At 42.0% G+C, this 19,827-nt stretch overlaps 1 long non-coding RNA gene across 1 annotated transcript; it reads right to left on the bottom strand.

Annotated features, from left to right (window-relative positions):
- Positions 1 to 353: 353 nt before the first annotated feature.
- Positions 354 to 19,206, bottom strand: LOC125432686. Its single transcript, XR_007244518.1, has 3 exons — positions 19,066 to 19,206; positions 2,039 to 2,141; positions 354 to 1,460 (listed from the first exon to the last, which is right to left on the bottom strand). It is a non-coding gene; the product is annotated as an uncharacterized LOC125432686 (long non-coding RNA).
- Between the last annotated feature and the right edge of the window lie 621 nt (positions 19,207 to 19,827).

Below are 19,827 nucleotides of genomic sequence, written 5' to 3' on the forward strand. Positions count from 1 at the left end.
AAAACTGTATGTGCTAGTAATGTGCTAGTAATCCCACTTAAACCAAGCTTAAACCAAGCTCATAATGTTATTGAAGCTTTATGGTGGAATTGTAACCAGAGTTATGTCCACCATTGACTTCGGTTGACTTCCAAGAATGTAACTCTGTTTAGCTTACCTGTCTAACTTAATGATTAGATTAATTTCAGTTGAGCCTGAAGATATGGATACTTGCTAAGACAAGTACAACTTTCCACATAATTGCTTGACGCATACTCTTTTTAAAAATATTTTTATTAATTTTACAATAACTACAACAAAAACTACCACAAAACTAATAAACAAAAACTAACATCAAAGTGATAGTCGCCCTACATGCTGCATACTAAATACAAAAACTGCACATAACTATTGTGACTTCCACCCATCCCACGCTGCAGAAGTATCCATATTATAGTAACATTCCATTAATATCAGAGACCCATGCTCATCCTGGTTTATAACTTCCAGCTGAAGAGGATTTTCTAGTTGTGTCCTGGGTATAATGAATTATTTTTGAAGGAAGGGGTGTTGATGATCCCCTTCAAGGAAATTATAACCCTGCAGAACAAACCACTCTAAATTGGAATAATTTGAACAGTGATCTCTGGTTAAAAGTGTCCCCTTGTCAGGGGGATGCTATCTAGGTGATTGAGATACATTCCCAGACCATGCAACTGCTTAAAATAACAAATTACTGTTGCTAGAAAGATATATGCAACCAGCCTGCTATATGTATCCACTGCCATCTATGCATTCTTTGCTTGATCTTTGCTTTATGGCTTCGCATGCTTGGTAGACAACTAGGCTTCCCCTGGTACTTCTGTCCCATGGAAATTGTATTACATCCATTATCACATAGGGCAGGAAGCCAGGTGGCTTTCTCTTGCTATCTGCTGCAGACCTTGGGGTGCTTTAGCTCCAAAGACTGCTTATCACAAACTCTTGGGAATGGGAGGGGGCATTCTCTGCAGGGGATAAAGGGGACTGTTAATGCCAGCTTCATAAGAACTAGCTTTGCTAAATGTGGTGCTTTGATGCCTATTCAATCAACGCTACTGATCAATATTCAGAGTCCGTTTACTGGCTTAAGGTTGTGAGACCTCACACCCCTTTCAAGGTCTGGAACTTGAACATGTGGTGGCTGTGCAATTCCAAGCTTTCTTAAGCAAAATTCTCTAGACCCATTTCCACGCAGATTGTAGCCTTTATTTGGAACAACAGCTGTCATATTCACCCTGTCTTCAGTGAGAGAAAGAGAAACCCTACTGATGCTTATCTTCCTTTGCAGCTTTCCCTGTATCAGTCTGAAAGCACCAACTGACATAGGTATTAGGGGCAGTATGTTCCTTTGCTTCCAGTTCTTTCCAGGACCAGTATCAGAAGGTAATGCTGGGGTATTCTCTGATATATTCGGGTAGTATTTATTGTTATTTTGAATCCTATGCAAAAAAGAAAAGAAAGAGAAAGAATGAAAAACATAGGAAAGATCTGATGCTCTCAGTGTATTTCTAACTTTCTGGCAATTGAATTGCCCAACAACACAAGCCTTTATTGGCATATAAAACAGGACAAAATTTTAAAACAAAACAAGGTTAAGAAATACAGTTAAAATTGCTAAAATTACTAATTTCCAGTATAAAATTTGCAACAGTTTCACAAAAGAGCACATCAGAGCTGTTCAGGAGATTGGGTATCTTATAACACTCATGCCACTGAGAACATTGCTGCAATTGAATTGCACCAAATGTTCTACATTGGTAACCCTATCATTAATATGCCTGGTTGTTTTCTAGTGATGTGGCAGTCAGTTTGAAGACTGTTCTATAATGAGCACAATGGCTAAAAGAATGAACTGTGATCCAAGAGGTCCTTGATTTAATCTCACCTGCCATGAACTCATGAGTGGCCTTAGACAACAAGCCTGCTCTTTCTGCCTTCAATTGCAGTATGAGGTTAATAATACTGATTATTGTAAGGACAACACAAACATCATTTATTTACATTATTTATAGCCCACCTTTTTCTCCATGACTCAACGTGGATTACACAGAATAAATCAATACATTCAACAGGGTGAGACATCTAGTGGTATGATGCAATGGAATCTGATTCGTGGAAATCTGGAAACCAACCAGAGATGATACATTAATCAAAAGCCAAAATTACAGGAACCTATTTACAGCAACAGATAGTATAAACTATACTCAGGAGTATTCGTCCCTAAACCTTTTTCTCAAACTTCTCTCTGAACCATACTGTTATAATTCAGCCATATCTCCTGTGCAAAAAAGTCCTTTTGAATAATTCAGTTTTGCATAACTTGAGGAAATCCAAGAGGGTTGGAACCTTCCTGACCTTATCAGACAGACCATTCCATAAGGTGGGGGATACAATAAACAGTGCACATGCATAGGCAGTTGTTAATATAGCCCATTTGCAGAGCAGCATCCACAAAAAGACCCTGCTCAGATGAGCAAATCAGTTTTAGCGGAGCATAGAGGAGAGGCAGTTCTGCAAATATGGGGCCATGAGGGGCTTTGTATGTGATAGCCACTATCTTAAACTTGGCACAGTAACTGATGGACAACCAACAGAGTGACTGCAGAATGGGAGTAATATGCATGCTGTAACCAGATCTCAATAAAAACCAAACTGTAGCAACTGGGGTCTTTTAAGGGATTTTTGTTGGAAGTGAAAGACTTTATGCTGTTTCCTGCCTCAGTGACATAGGAGGACCCATCAATGAGTCAGATAGCTAGAGAGGATCAATGCACTGGTCACTTCCCTCTGTCACACTGACACGTCCTTCCTGCTTCTTCTCCTCTCTCCTTACACGCACCTTCCATCATGCACCATGTATGCAGAGGGATTCAGACTGCATCTCCCACCATCCAGCTAGATAGATTAGAATAGAGAACCTGTCTCTTCACTTTTCTATCCAGAATGGAGTTCACTAATAAAGACTCCTCTTATTAGTTAGAAACTATGAATTGCCTCTGAGTTTTCTTTGTTGCCAACGCACACACGCATGCCTGGGAAGCTCTTACGTGCTTTGCCTTCGTGCACTCTGCTTGTAATGCAAAGGCATCTCTTATCAGAGAGAATTACCAACAATTTTGAGGGGAGATCTATGTAGAGTGCATTACAGAAGGCTCAGGGTTACAGTGGTGTGGATCTGGGAAGCCAGATTGTCAGCATCAAGGCCATTATCTGGACTAGTCTGAGTTGGAAGAAGCTGGGGATTATTATTTTTTTTGCAGCTATATTGATTTGTTTCTCCAGCAGTAGTGTTGCATCCAGTATAACTCCAAGGCTCTTAACTGAGTCAGCAAAGTCAGCTGAGCCCCACAGAAAATGGGGGGCATAATGTCCTTCAAGACCTCCATCTACCTGTCAAAATACTTTACAATATGGAAGCACTGTGATGATTATTAATTGCTAAGTATGCCAACCTGTATTCAGATAAAAAAATATTTTTATGGTCTTGAAGTATAACTAATGCTGAACTTCAACCATCATTCCAATATGTAGACTGCAATATGGCCCACTGATTATGAACCTGATGGGCAGAAAGTTAAAAACAATCATATCTCCTTCTCTTTAGGTCTGTCTTAGCCCCTTCTCCTTTTCCTTCTCTACTTCTATCACTTTCTTTCCCCTCTTTTGCTTCCCCCCATCTTTAACTTTGACTCCTCCTTCCTCTTTCAGTCACTTCAGCATTCCTACTGCATTTCTGGTTCTAGCCACACCTACTTACCACCCCATATAGTTTTTCTATCTGCCCCATTATAGTTTACCTCTCCAACACACCTTTTCTGATTCTTTCCCCCTTCCCCCCAACAGCAGTCTTTCTTTTCCCCATTGCCATGCTGTTATCATGCCCCCACAGCATTTCTATTTCCCGTAGCTTTAAGTTCCCTTCCATTTGTCATCTAGTCACTCTTATTGCAGACTTCACACTCTTTCCCACCACCATCTCTCCCTATCCTATGCCTTCCTTTAACTCCATGCCTTTTTTCTATCCTACCCATCTCAATTGTATCTACACCTTCCCCTTGACTCACTCACTCCCTTTCCATACCCCTTGTCTCCAAGATCCCTGCTACCACACCCAAACACCTCAATGCCTAAACTTCCCCTTTTACCATCTGCCTCCTGCTCCCACACATCCTTAATATTGCTACAGACCATTCCCCTCCTCGCTCACCTCTCCAGTCTCCAGCAAGATTCCATAGCACTGAGGTTTCAACATAAGAGGGGATTAGACCCCCAAAATCATACCCCAAACTTTTATCATAGTGTCCTTGCCTTAACAAACTTAATGATCTGCAGTGTATGAGGTACATAGTAATCCCATTTGGGTATTTTCTTTACCACCAAAGGTGTCAGGGAAGACACTGGATTTATCTGTATATCTGAGGGTTCATCCTAATATTTAGAATCCTGCTTCTCTTTTGTGCCTGACCCCATTACAGGATTTCTCTTTCAACTTCATTATTTCATATGGTAAGATTATGGTTCTAGTTTTTCAAGGACACTATTGTCAGTGGTAAAATAAACACTACATTTGTCTTGGTTTGACTGCAGTGAAATTCCTAGAGCTTCCACTACAAACACTTGTCCTAGGGAAGGCAAGGCTATCAATTTCTGATATTACACATTCTTATGAATATGTTTCTGAGGAAAGATGTGGCATCCCAACACCCTTCTCCCTCTGTTGGTGCAGGTTTTCCTGTCTTTATTGAGACTGAGCAGCCTTTCAGGTAGTAAGTGAGGAGTTTTAACTTAAGTTCTAATACTGTTGCACACTGTGGCAGGTATTTCAGTGGCTTTTCTGCCCAACCCAAGGAATTCCTGAAAGGCGAAGAGAGCTTTTTCAATTAAAAACAGCCCTCCCCCTTTAAGGCATCAGTGAATTGAGACAGGTTCAACATATGTAAGTAAAATTTATTGAACAAGATGGAATTAGAAGACATTTCAGTGGATGGGAAACAGGCAGGTCTAAACTATATACAATTTTTAGCTTCTGTCACAGGCACAGGATTTAATCAAGCTTTCCAGGTTTCTCAGTTTCTTAGATGTTATATGAAGTTACAGGTTGACTTGAGTTACTCTTGCATGTCACTGACTTGGGAATTCAAAAACACTTCGGGTTCTAACAAGATGATAGCCTTTCTCACAGTACACACACAGCCTTTCCACTGTTATGACACCCACTCTTCAGACATCTCCCTCATGAAGTAACTTACCCAGATCACTACCACACCTGACAGGGACTCCTTCTCTTGAGTATAATTTTCTTTCTAACTGGCATCAGAATTTTTTTTACCTTTCAGAAGATATATTCCCTTCACCCTTTATTTATGGTCACTGTGAAAAGTCTCTCTCTATTCTACTTCAGCTTTGACCACTAAATATACTTCCAGTTCTCCTGTCTGAGTGTTTTCTGCTCTCAACATACATTGGCCACAATACATGTCTGGTCAATTTCACTCTCTGACTAAAAGCCACTCAGAGTAGTTTTTCCATATCTGGGGTTAAGAGACTTTATGTTAATGTGCAGGAAGCCAAAAGTTTCAACCTTTTCCCTCTCAGAGTGATACCTCCTCCCTCTCTGAGTTATCTGATTGGCTCCAACAATCAAAGTGCAGGTCAGCTTTCTCAATCACAGAGCTGTCCAGTTCCCAGCAAGTTTCTTCCCTTGCACTCTGTTTGTGGCTGCACTTGGGTTTTGGCTGTACTTCCAAACCTAATTTAGCGCTGCAGTTTATCACAAATGTATCCTCATAAATACAACTTGTCTAACAGTAATGGGATTTTTATTTGGAACAATATTATATGTTATCTAAAACATTTTCTTTAGTAAGCAGACTCAATTTCAATTTCTTCAGGCACATCCAGTACTTGAAAGATTTGTTAAATTTGGTCTTTAGCGAACAAAATACCTGTAGGCGAAAGTACTTGTTTTGGCATTGTGTTAAATATGTTTTGGTGTGAGAGATTACTAAAGCCAGATTACTTTTATGTGATGTTCCTGTTTCGTGTATACCTGTAGAAAGAAGGGTAAATCATGTGTGAGTTGTTTAAAAAGTAAGTCACATGAATGACTTGATCATGATTCTGAGGAATTCATGCTTTGACTGGTGATAAAAGGGGTTCTGTCTTTTGACTGCCCAGGTGGAAACACTATCATAAACTGCAAACTATAAATGACAAATGTAACTTAATGACCACAACAAAACCTGCCATAGACCTGGAAACATACAAAACTGCCTGACATAAGATCCAATTCAAACATCAAGCAAAAATATTGAAGTAGTTCAATGAGGAGCTTAACAGGTTCAAATGAGCAGTTCAATCTTTGTAAGTTCAAATTTTGTTGAAGTGTACAATGCCCCTACCCCTGGTGTGCTTTGACTCCCTGAATCATTTACTCCTGTTGGTTCTAAAATATTGTGAATTCTCATAGAATCCAAGTGTTTTGATCTGAATAAAAGTTAGACATATATTAGATGTAGTAGGTACTTGGGGTAATATCTAAATGGAGCTTTAAATGAATGAATGAATGAATGAATGAATGAATGAATGAATGAATGAATGAATGAATGAATGAAGTGTTTTTATAAGTCTACTCTACAGCATGTTTCCCAATTAGCAGAGCAAATGGGTTTCCTCAGTTTTGACAGTTTCATCTAATTAGACTTCTGACTCTGCTTTGGTGACCAATGGGGCCATTTCCAAGTCCCTTCCTAAAAAGATTAAAAAGAAGGTATGGAATACCTCTCAGTCTTAGCTGTTGTCTCCTAGATGACAACATGTCTAGTTCCCGGTTCATCAACTGGCCGTCTCCTCTCAATGCTGATCACTGTTGTTTCCTCGATGCCGAGACTCTCCTATTTAGGGTCAACAGTCTCCTTGACATCAATCATTAATGTCCTTGTGTAGATGGAGCCCTTTTCACATTTGAGGTCAGTGCCTGGGGACCTCTCAATGTCGAGCTCCCACTTCCCTCAACGGTGAATGTTGTTGCCTCTAGTGATTGACTCTACGGTCAAGAAAAGACCTGAGCATCTCCACTGTTTAATGTATTTATTTATTTATTATTGAGTTTTATATTCCGCCCTACTCCCAGAGGGCTCTGGGCGGTGCACAACATAACTTCACCACAAAATACAACAAAAACTGAAGGAGCAAATGACAAATACAGGATATAATAAACAACACAAGCTCCATTAACTACAAAAACTAAAAAAACCCATTAAAATACAGCGGTCAATACAATAAAGCAGTGTCCAGCGATAAAACCCTTATTAAAACCCTCCCAAGGAGGGGGGAATGGTGGGTCCTATTGAGGTTAAAGGGACCCCAGATGTAAAAAGAATAAAAGGGGGGCATATCAGCAGCTGGTCACTCCAAAGGCCCAAAGGTGGAACAACTCAGTCTTACAGGCCCTGTGGAATTCACCAAGATCCCACTGGGCCCGGACAGCTGGAGGAAGAGTGTTCCACCAGGCAGGGGCCAGGGCTGTAAAAGCCCTGGCCCGAATGGAGGCCAGCCGCATCATTGAGGGGCCGGGAACCACCAGAAAATTGGCTTCTGCCGAGCACAGAGGTTGAGTAGGGACATATGGGGTAATGCTGTCCCGAAGGTGATGCCATCATGGGCCTGGGTTTAACCAGCAAGGAATCCTCAGAGGAAGAGTAATGGCAAGATGACCCGGCTTCACTAGAGTCCCAACAGGTTGAAGTCTAAGAGCAATCAGAAGCCTTGCTGACCCACCACAACATGGACTTCTGGGTTTTGTGGTATGGGACTGAGGGATGGGTGACTGTTGCCACATCTGCCACCTCTGCCTGAGAAGGACATATGTGCCGGACTGCCAGTGCATGGCCATGCCATCCCCTAAAACCCATTTGCCCCCTGCATTGGATGGAGCTGTAAACTTTGAAATAATTTGTGAGGATTTTTTGTAACATTTTGCATACATTGCACATTAATTTACAGCCTGATTTTAAAATTGAGGTCTAGTAAATAGACAAAGGCCATTTTTGGTATAATTCTTCAAAATAAGAAAAAAGAATTTGTCAGGTTTTTTGGGAAGTAAGGTGAGTCTTGTATATTAGAAACCATTATGTCATCTTCTTTCTTCCTTATGTATTTCAGTAATGCTGCTCAAATGTCAAGGACTTTTAAAATCATAATGTGATTTTCAAAAATGTAGTTTGATTCTATTGGACATGTTCAGGCTAAGCTTAAGCACTTTTAAGTCCCATTAGTCTTAATGTAAAATATTTGGACCATGTACATAGCTCTTTTATTAAAATCCATGGTATTTTACTTAATTTTTGTTATTTTTATTAATAATTTTTATTTTATTGCAACTTTTTAAAAGATAACATAAAACTAACATCTAAAACTACACAAAGTCACAATACAAAAAGCAAAGAAGAGGAAAAATAATAACAAAAATTAAGTAAAATCTTAAAATTTATATTTAAAATATTCTTAAAATATCATTTAATTGCTAGACTAGAATCATTGTGTACAGATTTGCTCAGAATCCTACTGGTCTAATAATGGGGCTTGCTCCTGGGAAAGTGTTCTTAAACTTGCACAGTTAGAGGTGCTAATCTGCTAAAATGAAGGACTTAAGTTGCACCTTTAAAATGAAGAACAGTTTTTTTCCTTGCAATACCAATACACAAATTGTATTAGAAAATGTTACATTAGAAGCTGAACAATATTCACTGTAATATATATTGCCTGTTATTATTGCAGAGATGTTTGTAATGGGATAGATGCATTTTAAATGTTTTCCAGATCACTAAACAGTCACACAAGACTTAGCAAACTCTAAGTAACCATGGTTCCACTGTGTAACTTAGCAACATCATGTAGACAACTGTGAATGCATCTGTACTACTTTGTAGACTTTGTGCCAGCGAGATGGCTGGTTTAATTGCACAGCAAATGTTGGACAGTGTACTCATATAGGCAAGACCTAAAACTCAGATTTCAAAGTCCTGGGACATTGCCTTATTGAAAATGTGCACTGATAAGAGAAATCCTTGGTGAATTTCCTACTTAAATATAGGAGAAAATAGAGGTCTGATTAGAAGAGATTATCTTCTCAAGTATAACTAGTGCTCCTATGAGGATATAACTTCCATGTTAAAAAATTAATATACCTGTGAGTGTATTGTGTTATACACATAATTTGTTTCCTATGCATGAAGCCTGCTGGGTGACCTTGGACTAGTCATAGTTTTCTCAGAACTCTTTCAGTCCCACCTACCTCACAGGGTATCTGTTGGGGGGAGAGGAAGGGAAGGAGTTTGTAAGCTGGTCTGAGATTCCTTATAATTGAGAAAAGCAGGGTATAAATCTAAACTCTTCACACTATTCCTCAGGTTTTCTGCTCCTTCTTATTAGGCCCTTTAGTGTTCTTTTAAAAATATTTGTTTAGTGCTCTGGGTTCCCCCTCTAACTTGGGAAATTCCTGAAGGCCATTTCCGCACGGGCATTTAATGGCGGCCTGGAGACGGCAAAAACGCCGTCTCCAGGCGGCCATTCGCACAGGGGGCCCTCGTGCCGCCCAACCGCCGCAAAGCCGGCGTTTCCCCAGAGCGCTTGGAAGCGCTTTTGTTGGGGAAACGCCGCCTCGAAGCCGCTGCCGAGCGAACGGCAGCAGCTTCGAGACGCCTCCCCCACCCGGCACTTACCTTTTCCCCGGGCCTCTGGCGCATCGCCGAGGCCTGGGGACACGCCCCCCTGCCCTGCGCCGCTGGAGCAGGCGCGCAGGGCCAGGGTGGCGTGTCCCCAGACCTCGGCGACGCGCCGGAGGCCCGGGGACATGCCGGGTCGGCCGGGCACCGGCACTCCGCGGCGCCGGCTGCCCGGCTCTTTCCAGGACCGTCCATGCGGACGGTCCCAGTGTCGTCGGGTCGGTGTCGGAAACGCCGACCTGGCTGCTTCCGCCTTCGTGCGGAAACGGCCGAAGATTTGATGCCAGTGCCTGGGAAGAGATTTCATAGGCTCTGTGGTATATAATTTAGTCAACCATCTGAAGCTACCATTTTCTCTAGCCAACTGATCTTCCTAGTCTGGAGATACAGGCATACAATGACATTGATATATGGAATTTTTCAGGTCACATTGACTGTAATCTTGAAATAAAAAAAGACTTAAAAATAACCAGAGTTGACTTAAATGATACAATAGCCACATGAAGACTCAAGTTCCTATTACTTGCTGCTGTTCTGAGTGACAGTGAAAGAAAAATAAAAACACAATGGCTATTGAATGTATGGTCTTTCAGGGAAAATCCAGAAGTGCCATCATACCTCTCTAAGAATTGCTGGAATCACTGTGGTAAAACCTCCAATCATCTATAACCATCCACAACTAAAACTTAAATGTAGGGTTTAATTCAACAAGGAGGGATGGTGAATCATAATCACCTTAAGAGTTTCTCACCCTGAACAATTCCCATAAATGTAGGTTATAGATTTCAGCTAGCCCATCTGGCTAAGCTGTCTCCACGGCTAATTTCCCCAACTAGAGGTGGAGAGTGCCTACGTAAGGTAACATCATGACCAGGTTCCTGTCCAGCTTCTGTTGCTCATGGTGCTACTTTAGTTCTCCATGAGTTGCTGGTCTCTTGAGACACATTCTCAGGCTACTCTGTTCCCTGCATGAGACACTTCTTAGATGGCTTCTGCAGCAATTCTCCTCTTCCCACAAGTGCCCTGAGGAAACTTTTCCCTCTAAAATTTCTGATGGTCACTTTCAGGGCTTACTGAGCAGCTACTGCCTTATTTTAATAATGCAGCAGTCTCCACCTTCTATAATAAATCCCCAGAGAAAGGAATGATCTGCTTGGTTTGGACAGAGCACTATGGTGTTTAAAAAATAAATCACAAAACCTTTTTCTTTGTTGTTGGAAACACAGAATGAAGGCACCAGAGGCTTGAGTTCTTGAAAAGATGAACAAATAAAAAGAAGTATTTATTTATAAGAACAATAAAGGTTTGGCAAGGTAAAAATATAACAGGGAAACTGAAGCAGGTAATTTATGGAGTTAATACAAGTTATGTTGATGCTGTAGCTCCCAGCTGTGTTCGTTACAAATTCGTTCACTTGAGTTTAGCCTTTCTCTGTGGATAAAATTCTACATTTCCTCTCATGGATGTTTCAATATATGTAAAGAAAACTGTTTTAACCATAACTATATAGTTTGACTTCTTTTCCTTAAGAACTTTCAGTTGACTTTCCATATAAAATTGATTCAACAGTCTTTTCTGTCACACACTCCCAGACGCTCCTTTTTCAGGGGATATGTCCAGCTCACAGGTTGACTTCCAGAGAAGGATTTTTCTCCTAATTCTGAATTCTTTGCAGAAAATAAAAACCATCCCCTTTTCGCCACAAAAATCTCACCACTCAAATAAGCAGCCTCACTAATACTCCTGAGTTGGTATTTCCCTGAGAGAAACTTCGGTGATCAACCCCTGTGTCAGCTTAGTGTGAGTATATTGTTTGTACCAGGGATTAAGTACATATATCCCTCATCTGACCATTCAGTCCCTCACTCAGAGCCTTCTGGTTACTTCTGGTCACCAGAGAACAGAGAGCTTTCCACACACATCCATTCACCTGCTCTGGATCCACAAAAGCTCCCCTCACTCAGCTCTCGCTTCAGCTGACTGTCTCCTCAGTTCAAGCCAGCCAATCACAAGGAGTTCTCTATTAACCCCTTGTGCTCTGCATACCACCTAACTATATGCAGCAGAGTGGTGGAATTTGTCACAGTTTCCATCTTGAGTTTTCTGAGAAATCATTTTCCTCCTCAGCCTATTCCTATGGTTACCTTCTGCTTTCTTAGAAGGGAAATATCAAAAGATACCTTATGCTGCAAGGTTATGTTCTTGCTCTCTGAATTCTGTAGAAACTATAGAGCATGTTATTAAAGTGTCCCCTTTATGAGGAGGAAAGGAAAAAAAATGCCTGTCACATCTACTACACAAGGTGACATATTGTTCTGATAAAATTTGTTGTGAAAAACTATTACAAGATAAGAAGGAGAATATTACTAAATGGGCAGCAAAATTCTGTCTATTCATAGTGGCCCTTTCCCCACTTTCCTTAAGCCCCGCACTACTCTCCTCAAGTAGCGTGGGGTCCAGCTGCCTTCCCCACTTCAGGGGCGGGGAGAATGCAGCCGCCCCGACGCTGCCTCTCTCCCGCCCACTCGACGCGCGGAATTCCTGGCGCCTTTTGAAATGGCGCCTTTTGACGACCCTGGGGAAGCCAGGGCGCGCGCCAGGAATTGCGCGCCCCGGGAATTGCCCGCAGCAACCCTCGGCCAAAGGTGAGTGGGGAAAGGGCCTATGAAAAAGAAAAAAATGATCTGAATATGGCATCCCCCTTAGATACTTTTGTTTTGTCTAGTATTTTTATGCTGTTTGGTGTGTTTACAATGTATAATGATATATAAATGGATAGTGCTGGAATACAGGAGAGAGATCTGCATTCTTGTTTTGTTGTAGATATTTTTACTAAATTGGAGATTTGTAATACATTTGGTCATTGACTGTAAATAAAGTCTTCTTCTATTCCTATGGCTCCCTTCCGGGGACAAATTATCTCCACCCTCAGTACCAAGATCAACTATGGTTCCAAGATACTGGAGAGCCTTGTTTGTCATTTGCTGCATCAAAGTGTGTCCAGGGAAGGTACCCTGCTAAACCAGATTACTGTTACTTGGTTAGCATCTAAAAGAAAATACCAATGCAATCAGTAGTACTTGCCAAAGGTAGCTGTTATCTTAAATGTGATAATCTTCAGTGCAGCATTTAAATGCTGATAATCTTCAGTGCAGAGGGTAGAGTTGCAACTATATTCATGCTAAACATTCTTCTTCCTTGGGGAGACTCCATCTGTTCTGCTCAGCAAAATTTGAAGCATTCCTCAAGCTGACGAAACTGTAACGTATGTGGCTCTAATGAGTTATAATTTTCAAACAATTCTGATATATGATAGATTAATTGGAGCCTCTTCAAGTGTGATCACTTTTTGATGACTTTTGCTTTAGTTCAGGTCTGCACAGTGTTGGCCACCCTCAAGTTTAGCACAGATCAGTGGCCACAGACTATGTATGATTAAGCTGTAGCTTCCTATTTTTTAAACTGCAGGTAAGCAGTCTAAGATCAAGGGTAACAAGGCATTGGTTACTGCCATTAATAGCTCTGTTTGTTTAGTACATTGCAATCTATGTAAGTGTTGCCAAAGCCAGCTTGGGAGCTTTCTGGAGATTTAGAAGTGGTGTCTGGAGAGGGTGGAGTTTAGGCAGAAAGGGAGCAGAGAAATCCACCTTCTGAAGCTGTCAGTTGTTCCAGAACTGGAGATCACATATATTTCTAAAAGAACTGCAGGCTTTACTTTGAGGTTAGTTCAATAAGATACTGCAACTTTTTATCATGGTCCCCCCCCCCCCACACACACACACCCAGTGCAGTGTACCTATATTGAGGGGCTCGAAGTTAATCCCACAAACCCATGATCTGCTCTGCGGCTCTTTTGTTCTTCATTGTGATTGACTGTTGTGTTGTGTTGGGGCAGGAACAATACCGCTCCCCTCTGCTTGTGTTTTTTTTTTAATTGTGCAGCTTCGAAGAAGCACAGGTAGTCTTTTTTACCTCTGCTTAACCCTAACCCTAACCTACGCACGTATGCAGACTTGCTCTCCCTCTCTTTGCAGGAGTGTGTCTTTGTAGTCATGACCAGCACACACACACACAAAAAGGCTTTGTGTGCTCTGTGCCCAGCCCACTGTGCTCTGATTGGCTGGAATGTTTCACGTCACTCCCTAGAGCGGGAAAAATAAACCGATTGTTTTCCCTGTGTCTCCCCACCAATCTGGCCTTGGCCCATGTACTGTTTTTCAAAAAGTTGTACCTTCCTGCTGGTTTCTGAAAAACACAGAATGAAGTGGGAGAGCGTGTGCCAGGGCTGGGATGGAAATGAGTTGGGCACTGAAGCTGTGGGGACTCCTTGCCCAAACCTGGATTTTTATTGTATCATGGGATTTTTTTGACCATGGGGAATCGCCCAACTGTTGAATGTCTCTGTATCTTGCTCCTTTCTCAGGAAGCACAACAGCTTGTTAAACAGTAAGTGGCAAATGTTTAGTATACATTATTCCAAGCTGAGGACAAACTGTTCCTCCAAATAATGTTTTATAGCCTTAAATAGGAAGAAAGTCCCTCTCGTCTACATGTGTGTTCACAAAGGAGGAAGGAGAGAGATTGCCACTTGGTGACTGATTTCGTTTGTTTAGAGGAGCTTTCCAAATGCTTTCTAGAAGAGCAAATGTAGGTCTGCATTCAGAAACAATGGGACATTAATGTGCCACTTAGTTTAATTAAAATTGCTTAAATAACAGAAGAGTCTTGTGGCATCTCCAGGACTAACATCTATATGGGATAGATTAAGAAGTTGTAATGCCTGAAGCTGAGAAGCCCAGGGGGCACTAAGATGCTTGGTATCAGGGCTCAGATCCAGCAGCAGTGTAGATGTCAGTTCACCAGCTGCTTCCTCCTGCACTGCTACTAACCAATGGTAGTAGCCAGGCAAACAACTGCCGGGCAGATACTAATCGCTGTTGCTGCTGAAGAGTCTAAACCAGGTGGCCTCTGGAGTTCTCACAGTTCCTGGGGCTTGACTCTGAGGCTCATTCCGCACATGCAGAATAATGCACTTTCAAACTGCTTTCAGTGCTCTTTGAAGCTGTGTGGAATGACAAAATCCACTTGCAAACAGTTGTGAAAGTGGTTTGAAAATGCATTATTTTGTGTGTGCGGAAGGGGCCTGAATGTCTCTGGCTGCCAACAATGTTCCAGGGCAGTTGACCCCCAGGAATTTTCCCCTGTATGTGAACTTGCCCATCTGCCTTTGATAGTAAAATCTTTTTCAAATTAGGGTCCACTTTGTCACAAGCTTGAAGTGTTACATTAAGTTGGCAGAAAGCATTACACCCAGGGTTCCAAACAGCAAAAGGGTATAGGTGTGTGTGGGGCTAAATGAGCTTTATCTCTAAAGAGGTCTGTTTTTCCCTTGTGCTATTTTCCTCGACCAGGGTGTCTGTACCCCTACCTCTACCGGACAGAATGACCTCACATTGCTTCTAAATGTAGTTATTTCAGTTGGACTCAGTGCTGGCAACTCTGAGATACTGAAGGGGAGAAGATTTGGCAAAGCAATGTCATATGATACCACAGTGTCATTTTTGGCTGAACAACTGAAAGTGATGTCACTATCTTATAATGTTATACATCATTTCTGGGTATGCAGCCAGAAGTGATGTCACAATATTATGCAGGACCATTTAGACTCCTTCACCTTTCCCTTGTTGCTCTGTCAGAATATAGAGCTCCAAGGTTGTAGTTTGTCTTCCATAGAGTTCAACTTGGCCAGAAACAGAAAAGGATAGCAACCATTATTGGCCTTTCTTGGATACGAGAATGAGGAACTACTTACAATTACAGTGCCTCTCCTTACTCTATCAGGATGACATGAAGCAGGCTCCAGTGGGAGAAGTAGACTGGGCTACTTGCATACTTCCAGTGCCCTCTGCCCCTCCTTCCCACCTTCAGGACCAAGTGCTTCCTCTTCTAGCTTTGTATAAATTACTAAGCTGGCCTCACCCCCAGGATTACATTCTGGGCAAAATAAACAGAGGGGGAGTCACTAATGTTGCCATTAGTGAAGACAGGAACTGGCATTCATTTCTCTTATTACTGTTATAGGATCAAGATCCTTTTCATTTCCTGGCTTCCAAATTGCTATTTATTCTATTTCAATAAACCCAGCATGCTACCTCTGCTACTGTGTGGGATCAAGCCTGTAAGATACTATTCAAAGAGTTGAAAATGATTACTGCTAACATTTTATTAGTTAATTACCCAGTTGCCTGATGATTCAAGGAGCGGTAGTGGGAAGAGGCCTTAGATAACCAGGCATGGTCTTCTGTAAGGCTCATTTGTTCCAGTCCCTCATTTTCTGCCCACTTCTGTAACTCAGAAGGCTTCTACTTTTAGCAAACTGTGGTAATTTCCTGCTCCCCAATATCCCCAAATCCTGAGACTCATAGGCTGGGGCCACCGGTGATGTCATGAGGCAGGGTCTGTCACTCTCACAATGAATTCCAGAACTAATGGTAGCACTTCCACACAACATTGTGAATTGTACTGGTATCTATGAATGTGTATATTCACAATCATGTCGCTTTGAAGAAATGGACTATACACCCATTAAAAAATTGTTTTTTCCTAGATGCACACAGGGTCAATCAGACTCCCCCCCCCCCCAAAGTTTGGCTGAAATGAAACAGCTTTACAGTGTGCAGAGGCAGAGCTACCAGGGGACAGGGGGTGCGTGTTGCACCGGGCGGGCACCTGGGGGGGAAATTGCCCCCATGGAACTCCCCTCCTGCCCTGCCCCCCCCCCCACGGTGCCCCCCACACACTTATTTTTGTCAAACAGGGCAGGCTGGAGAAGCGGCCTGTTCCCTTCAGGCTGAAAATGGCCTGGTGGGAACTACACTTCCCAGAAGACCTTGCGAGCCCCAGGGTCTCATGGGAAATGTAGTTCCCACAAGGCTGTTTTCAGCCTGAAGGGACACAGGCTGCCTCTCCAGCCTGCACTAAGGTAAGGGGGGTTTGGGGGGCAGAAAACACAAGAGTGCACCTCTGACGCACTCTGGCCCAGTATAAGCATTTGGATCTTCACTTTAATCCAGATACCAGAAGGACAGTGTCAATCTTGTGTTAATGTAATCTTCTGTTGGGGACTTTATCCAATGGATAGCAACATTCTGTCCTTTTTTGCTTTGATTTTTAAAAACTTTTGTATAAGGATACATGATCTACCACTTGGCACCTCCTCTGGAAAGAAATCCTTTTGTATGAAGAGCCAATAAATTTGTTTTTTTAAAACAACAGGCTAACTGATCCAGTCCTCCAAACAAAGACGCTGATAAGCACAGCAGTTTTTAAAGGTCACCAAAAAACCTGATACTTATGTGAATCATACCTGATTCCTTAGTTTTGCATGTCTTTTATCCCATTTGCAAAAGGAAGGGACCTTTCGAAACTCAGCAAAATAAGCCTGTTTCCAGGCAAGCAACAGCTTCCAGTAATCTGTGCAGCTGGTGCCACCTACTGTGCTAAGAAGTGTATGACTTTTGAAATGACATGTTTTTAATACAGGAGTCTTCATTCAGTGTCAGTACTAACAATACTAAAATAACCTTTAGTATTTGGATAGTACTTCAGTATTTGGTTTAGTGTATCCTCGGTGAATGTAGAAAATGACATCATGAAACACAGGTATGAATGGGGATCTCTTTTATTTCCTTTTGCTGTTTTGGTTTCAGAGTTCATTTTACTTTTTGATTAAATGCAGAGTGGGGCCTGAGGTCACCATGGTGCCTGCTAACACCTTTCCTAGTGCCTACCAAGAGTTTTTAGAAAATGGATGGGGCAAGTAGGACTTTTAACCAGAAAGGCTCCTGATTGGCCATTGGAGATTTGATTGTCTGTATAGATTTTTTTTAAAAATGTTGGTTTGACAGCCACTGCCACCACAGCACAAAGATCTTCACTATGTGACTGAAGCAGCCATTTTGCTACTGGCTCAGCATCCTGTGACTGCCATTTTGTGCTGCACCCACCACATGGTCTCAGAATTCCAAATGTGCCCACAGTCTCAATAAGGTTGGGGATCCCTGTCTAAGTACTTGTGTGCCTTTGAATCAGGTTGATTATTAAACCAACAGGCTGCAAATACAGTTGGAAATACATGCAATATTTTATGCCTGTGTAAAAAGTAAATTTCTTCTTGGGAGGGTTGCATATGGGTTCGTGGGATACTGTTTTAGAATGTAAATTTTAAACTTTTATATGTTTATGTTTATATATGCTTTTATATTGTTCACCGCCCTGGGCCCTTTGGGGATAGGGCGGTAAACTAAATCAAATAATAAATAAATAAATAAATAAATAAATAAATAAAGAAAGAAAGAAAGTATTCATGTTTTAATATGTATGCTTGAGCAGGCTCCACCTGGGGCATGATCTATATATGGCAGAAACAAAACAGATATTTCACTTTCATGTTTCTTGAGACTGTACATGTGTGGGGAGCCTGTTTTACAAGTCTGTACTGGTTTCAGAGAAATGTTGCAGAGACCCTAAATCTGAGGGCCTATCTTGTTTTTTGAACCACTCCAGTGATGGAATTGGCTTCAGATTAGACCAGCGATTCCCAACCAGGGTTCCGTGGCACCCAGGGGTGCTGTGAGCATGTCCCAGGGGTACCGCGGCAATGCTACCAGCCCCCCTCCCTTTTGCGGTGTCTCCTGCTGGTGCCAGCAAGGACATGGAGCTGGCCCAGGGGGCAGGACCTGCCACAAGGTCAGCAGCCACTTCCCGCCCCACAGCGCTTCCCTTCACCCTGGGAGAAGGAGGGTGGCAAGCAGGGGCACTGGGAAGGGAAGGTGGGGGCGGATGGCAGGGGTACTGTGAGATATGAAGAGTGAGGTCAAGGGTACCGTGACGTCGAAAATGTTGGGAAACACTGGATTAGACCATAATGGTGAGCAGGGTTCTCAGCTTTACCAGACTTCCTGTATTTTAACAACAGCATCCACACAGCAGGATTCAAAGCAACAACTAAGCTGTTTTTCTTCCCATGGAGCCCCCTCCCCACAACTCCTACTATTCTTCTGAAGCTATGTTTCATTAAAACAAAACAAAACCAAAGCAATCCAACTTTGCTATGCACATTTGTTACATACCATTTGCCTAATTGCCAGGCAAACAAATTAGGATTGGTGTTCTCAGTCAGCCCCTAAAAAAAATGAACTTCCAAGTTTCAAAGGTTGTTTGTCACACAACCTCTCATCACAATATCAACAAATACAGTACTGCAGTGAAAATACACACAAGAAAAGCAGCAAAAAGGAAGCAGAAGGTAAACACTCACTTAATCTGGTAGCTATTTTCAGAGGAGTAGAAAATGCATACTACTTCATGGACCCAACCAGCTTTTCCAAAGGGGGAGGATATATTGTGGATCAAAAGATGAACATGGACAAAAGTCACATGGGGGGGGGGGCAGATCTAATGATGTGATGATTGGCAAAAAAGCTGATAGATCCAACCCTATATGTACTACCCAGAGCCCCTTGGAGGAAGGGCAGAATATACATTTGATAAGGAGTGCTGAACTGGAAGTAAACACAAGAGAACACTGCAGAATTTCATGGCTAGTTTGACAACCAGTTTGCTTTTCTCATTTTCTGGTTGAGGAGAGAAAAGGGGTGATCTGACTTTATAGTGCTCGACACAAGTAGACTGTTTGCATGACCAGCAGCTATTTGTAGAAGCAAGTGGCTGATTGATTGGAGAAGCCGAATGAGTGTCTTGCAGATAAACATGGAAGCGCTATCATGATGAAAGTGCAAGTAATCTAAAAATAACATTCTATAAATAAAGTCTGGCGTTCAGGTGTCTCTTATACCAGAGGTGCTCTCGGATTTCATCTGATTGCTTGTAATTGCAATGACTGAGTTGTGAATCGAACAAACCTTTGCCAGAAAGGTTTGTGCTGACCTGTTCAGCTTTAGCCACTGTCCTGCTGAGTCAGTTAACAAAATGCGCATCACCCAAATGCTCATTTAGCAATATGCTTTCACTACCCAAACCTATAATGCAGGAAAAGGCACAGACAATACAAATCTGTTTG

This window comes from Sphaerodactylus townsendi, linkage group LG01 (genome assembly GCF_021028975.2).
Source record: "Sphaerodactylus townsendi isolate TG3544 linkage group LG01, MPM_Stown_v2.3, whole genome shotgun sequence".
NCBI classification, from domain to species: domain Eukaryota; kingdom Metazoa; phylum Chordata; class Lepidosauria; order Squamata; family Sphaerodactylidae; genus Sphaerodactylus; species Sphaerodactylus townsendi.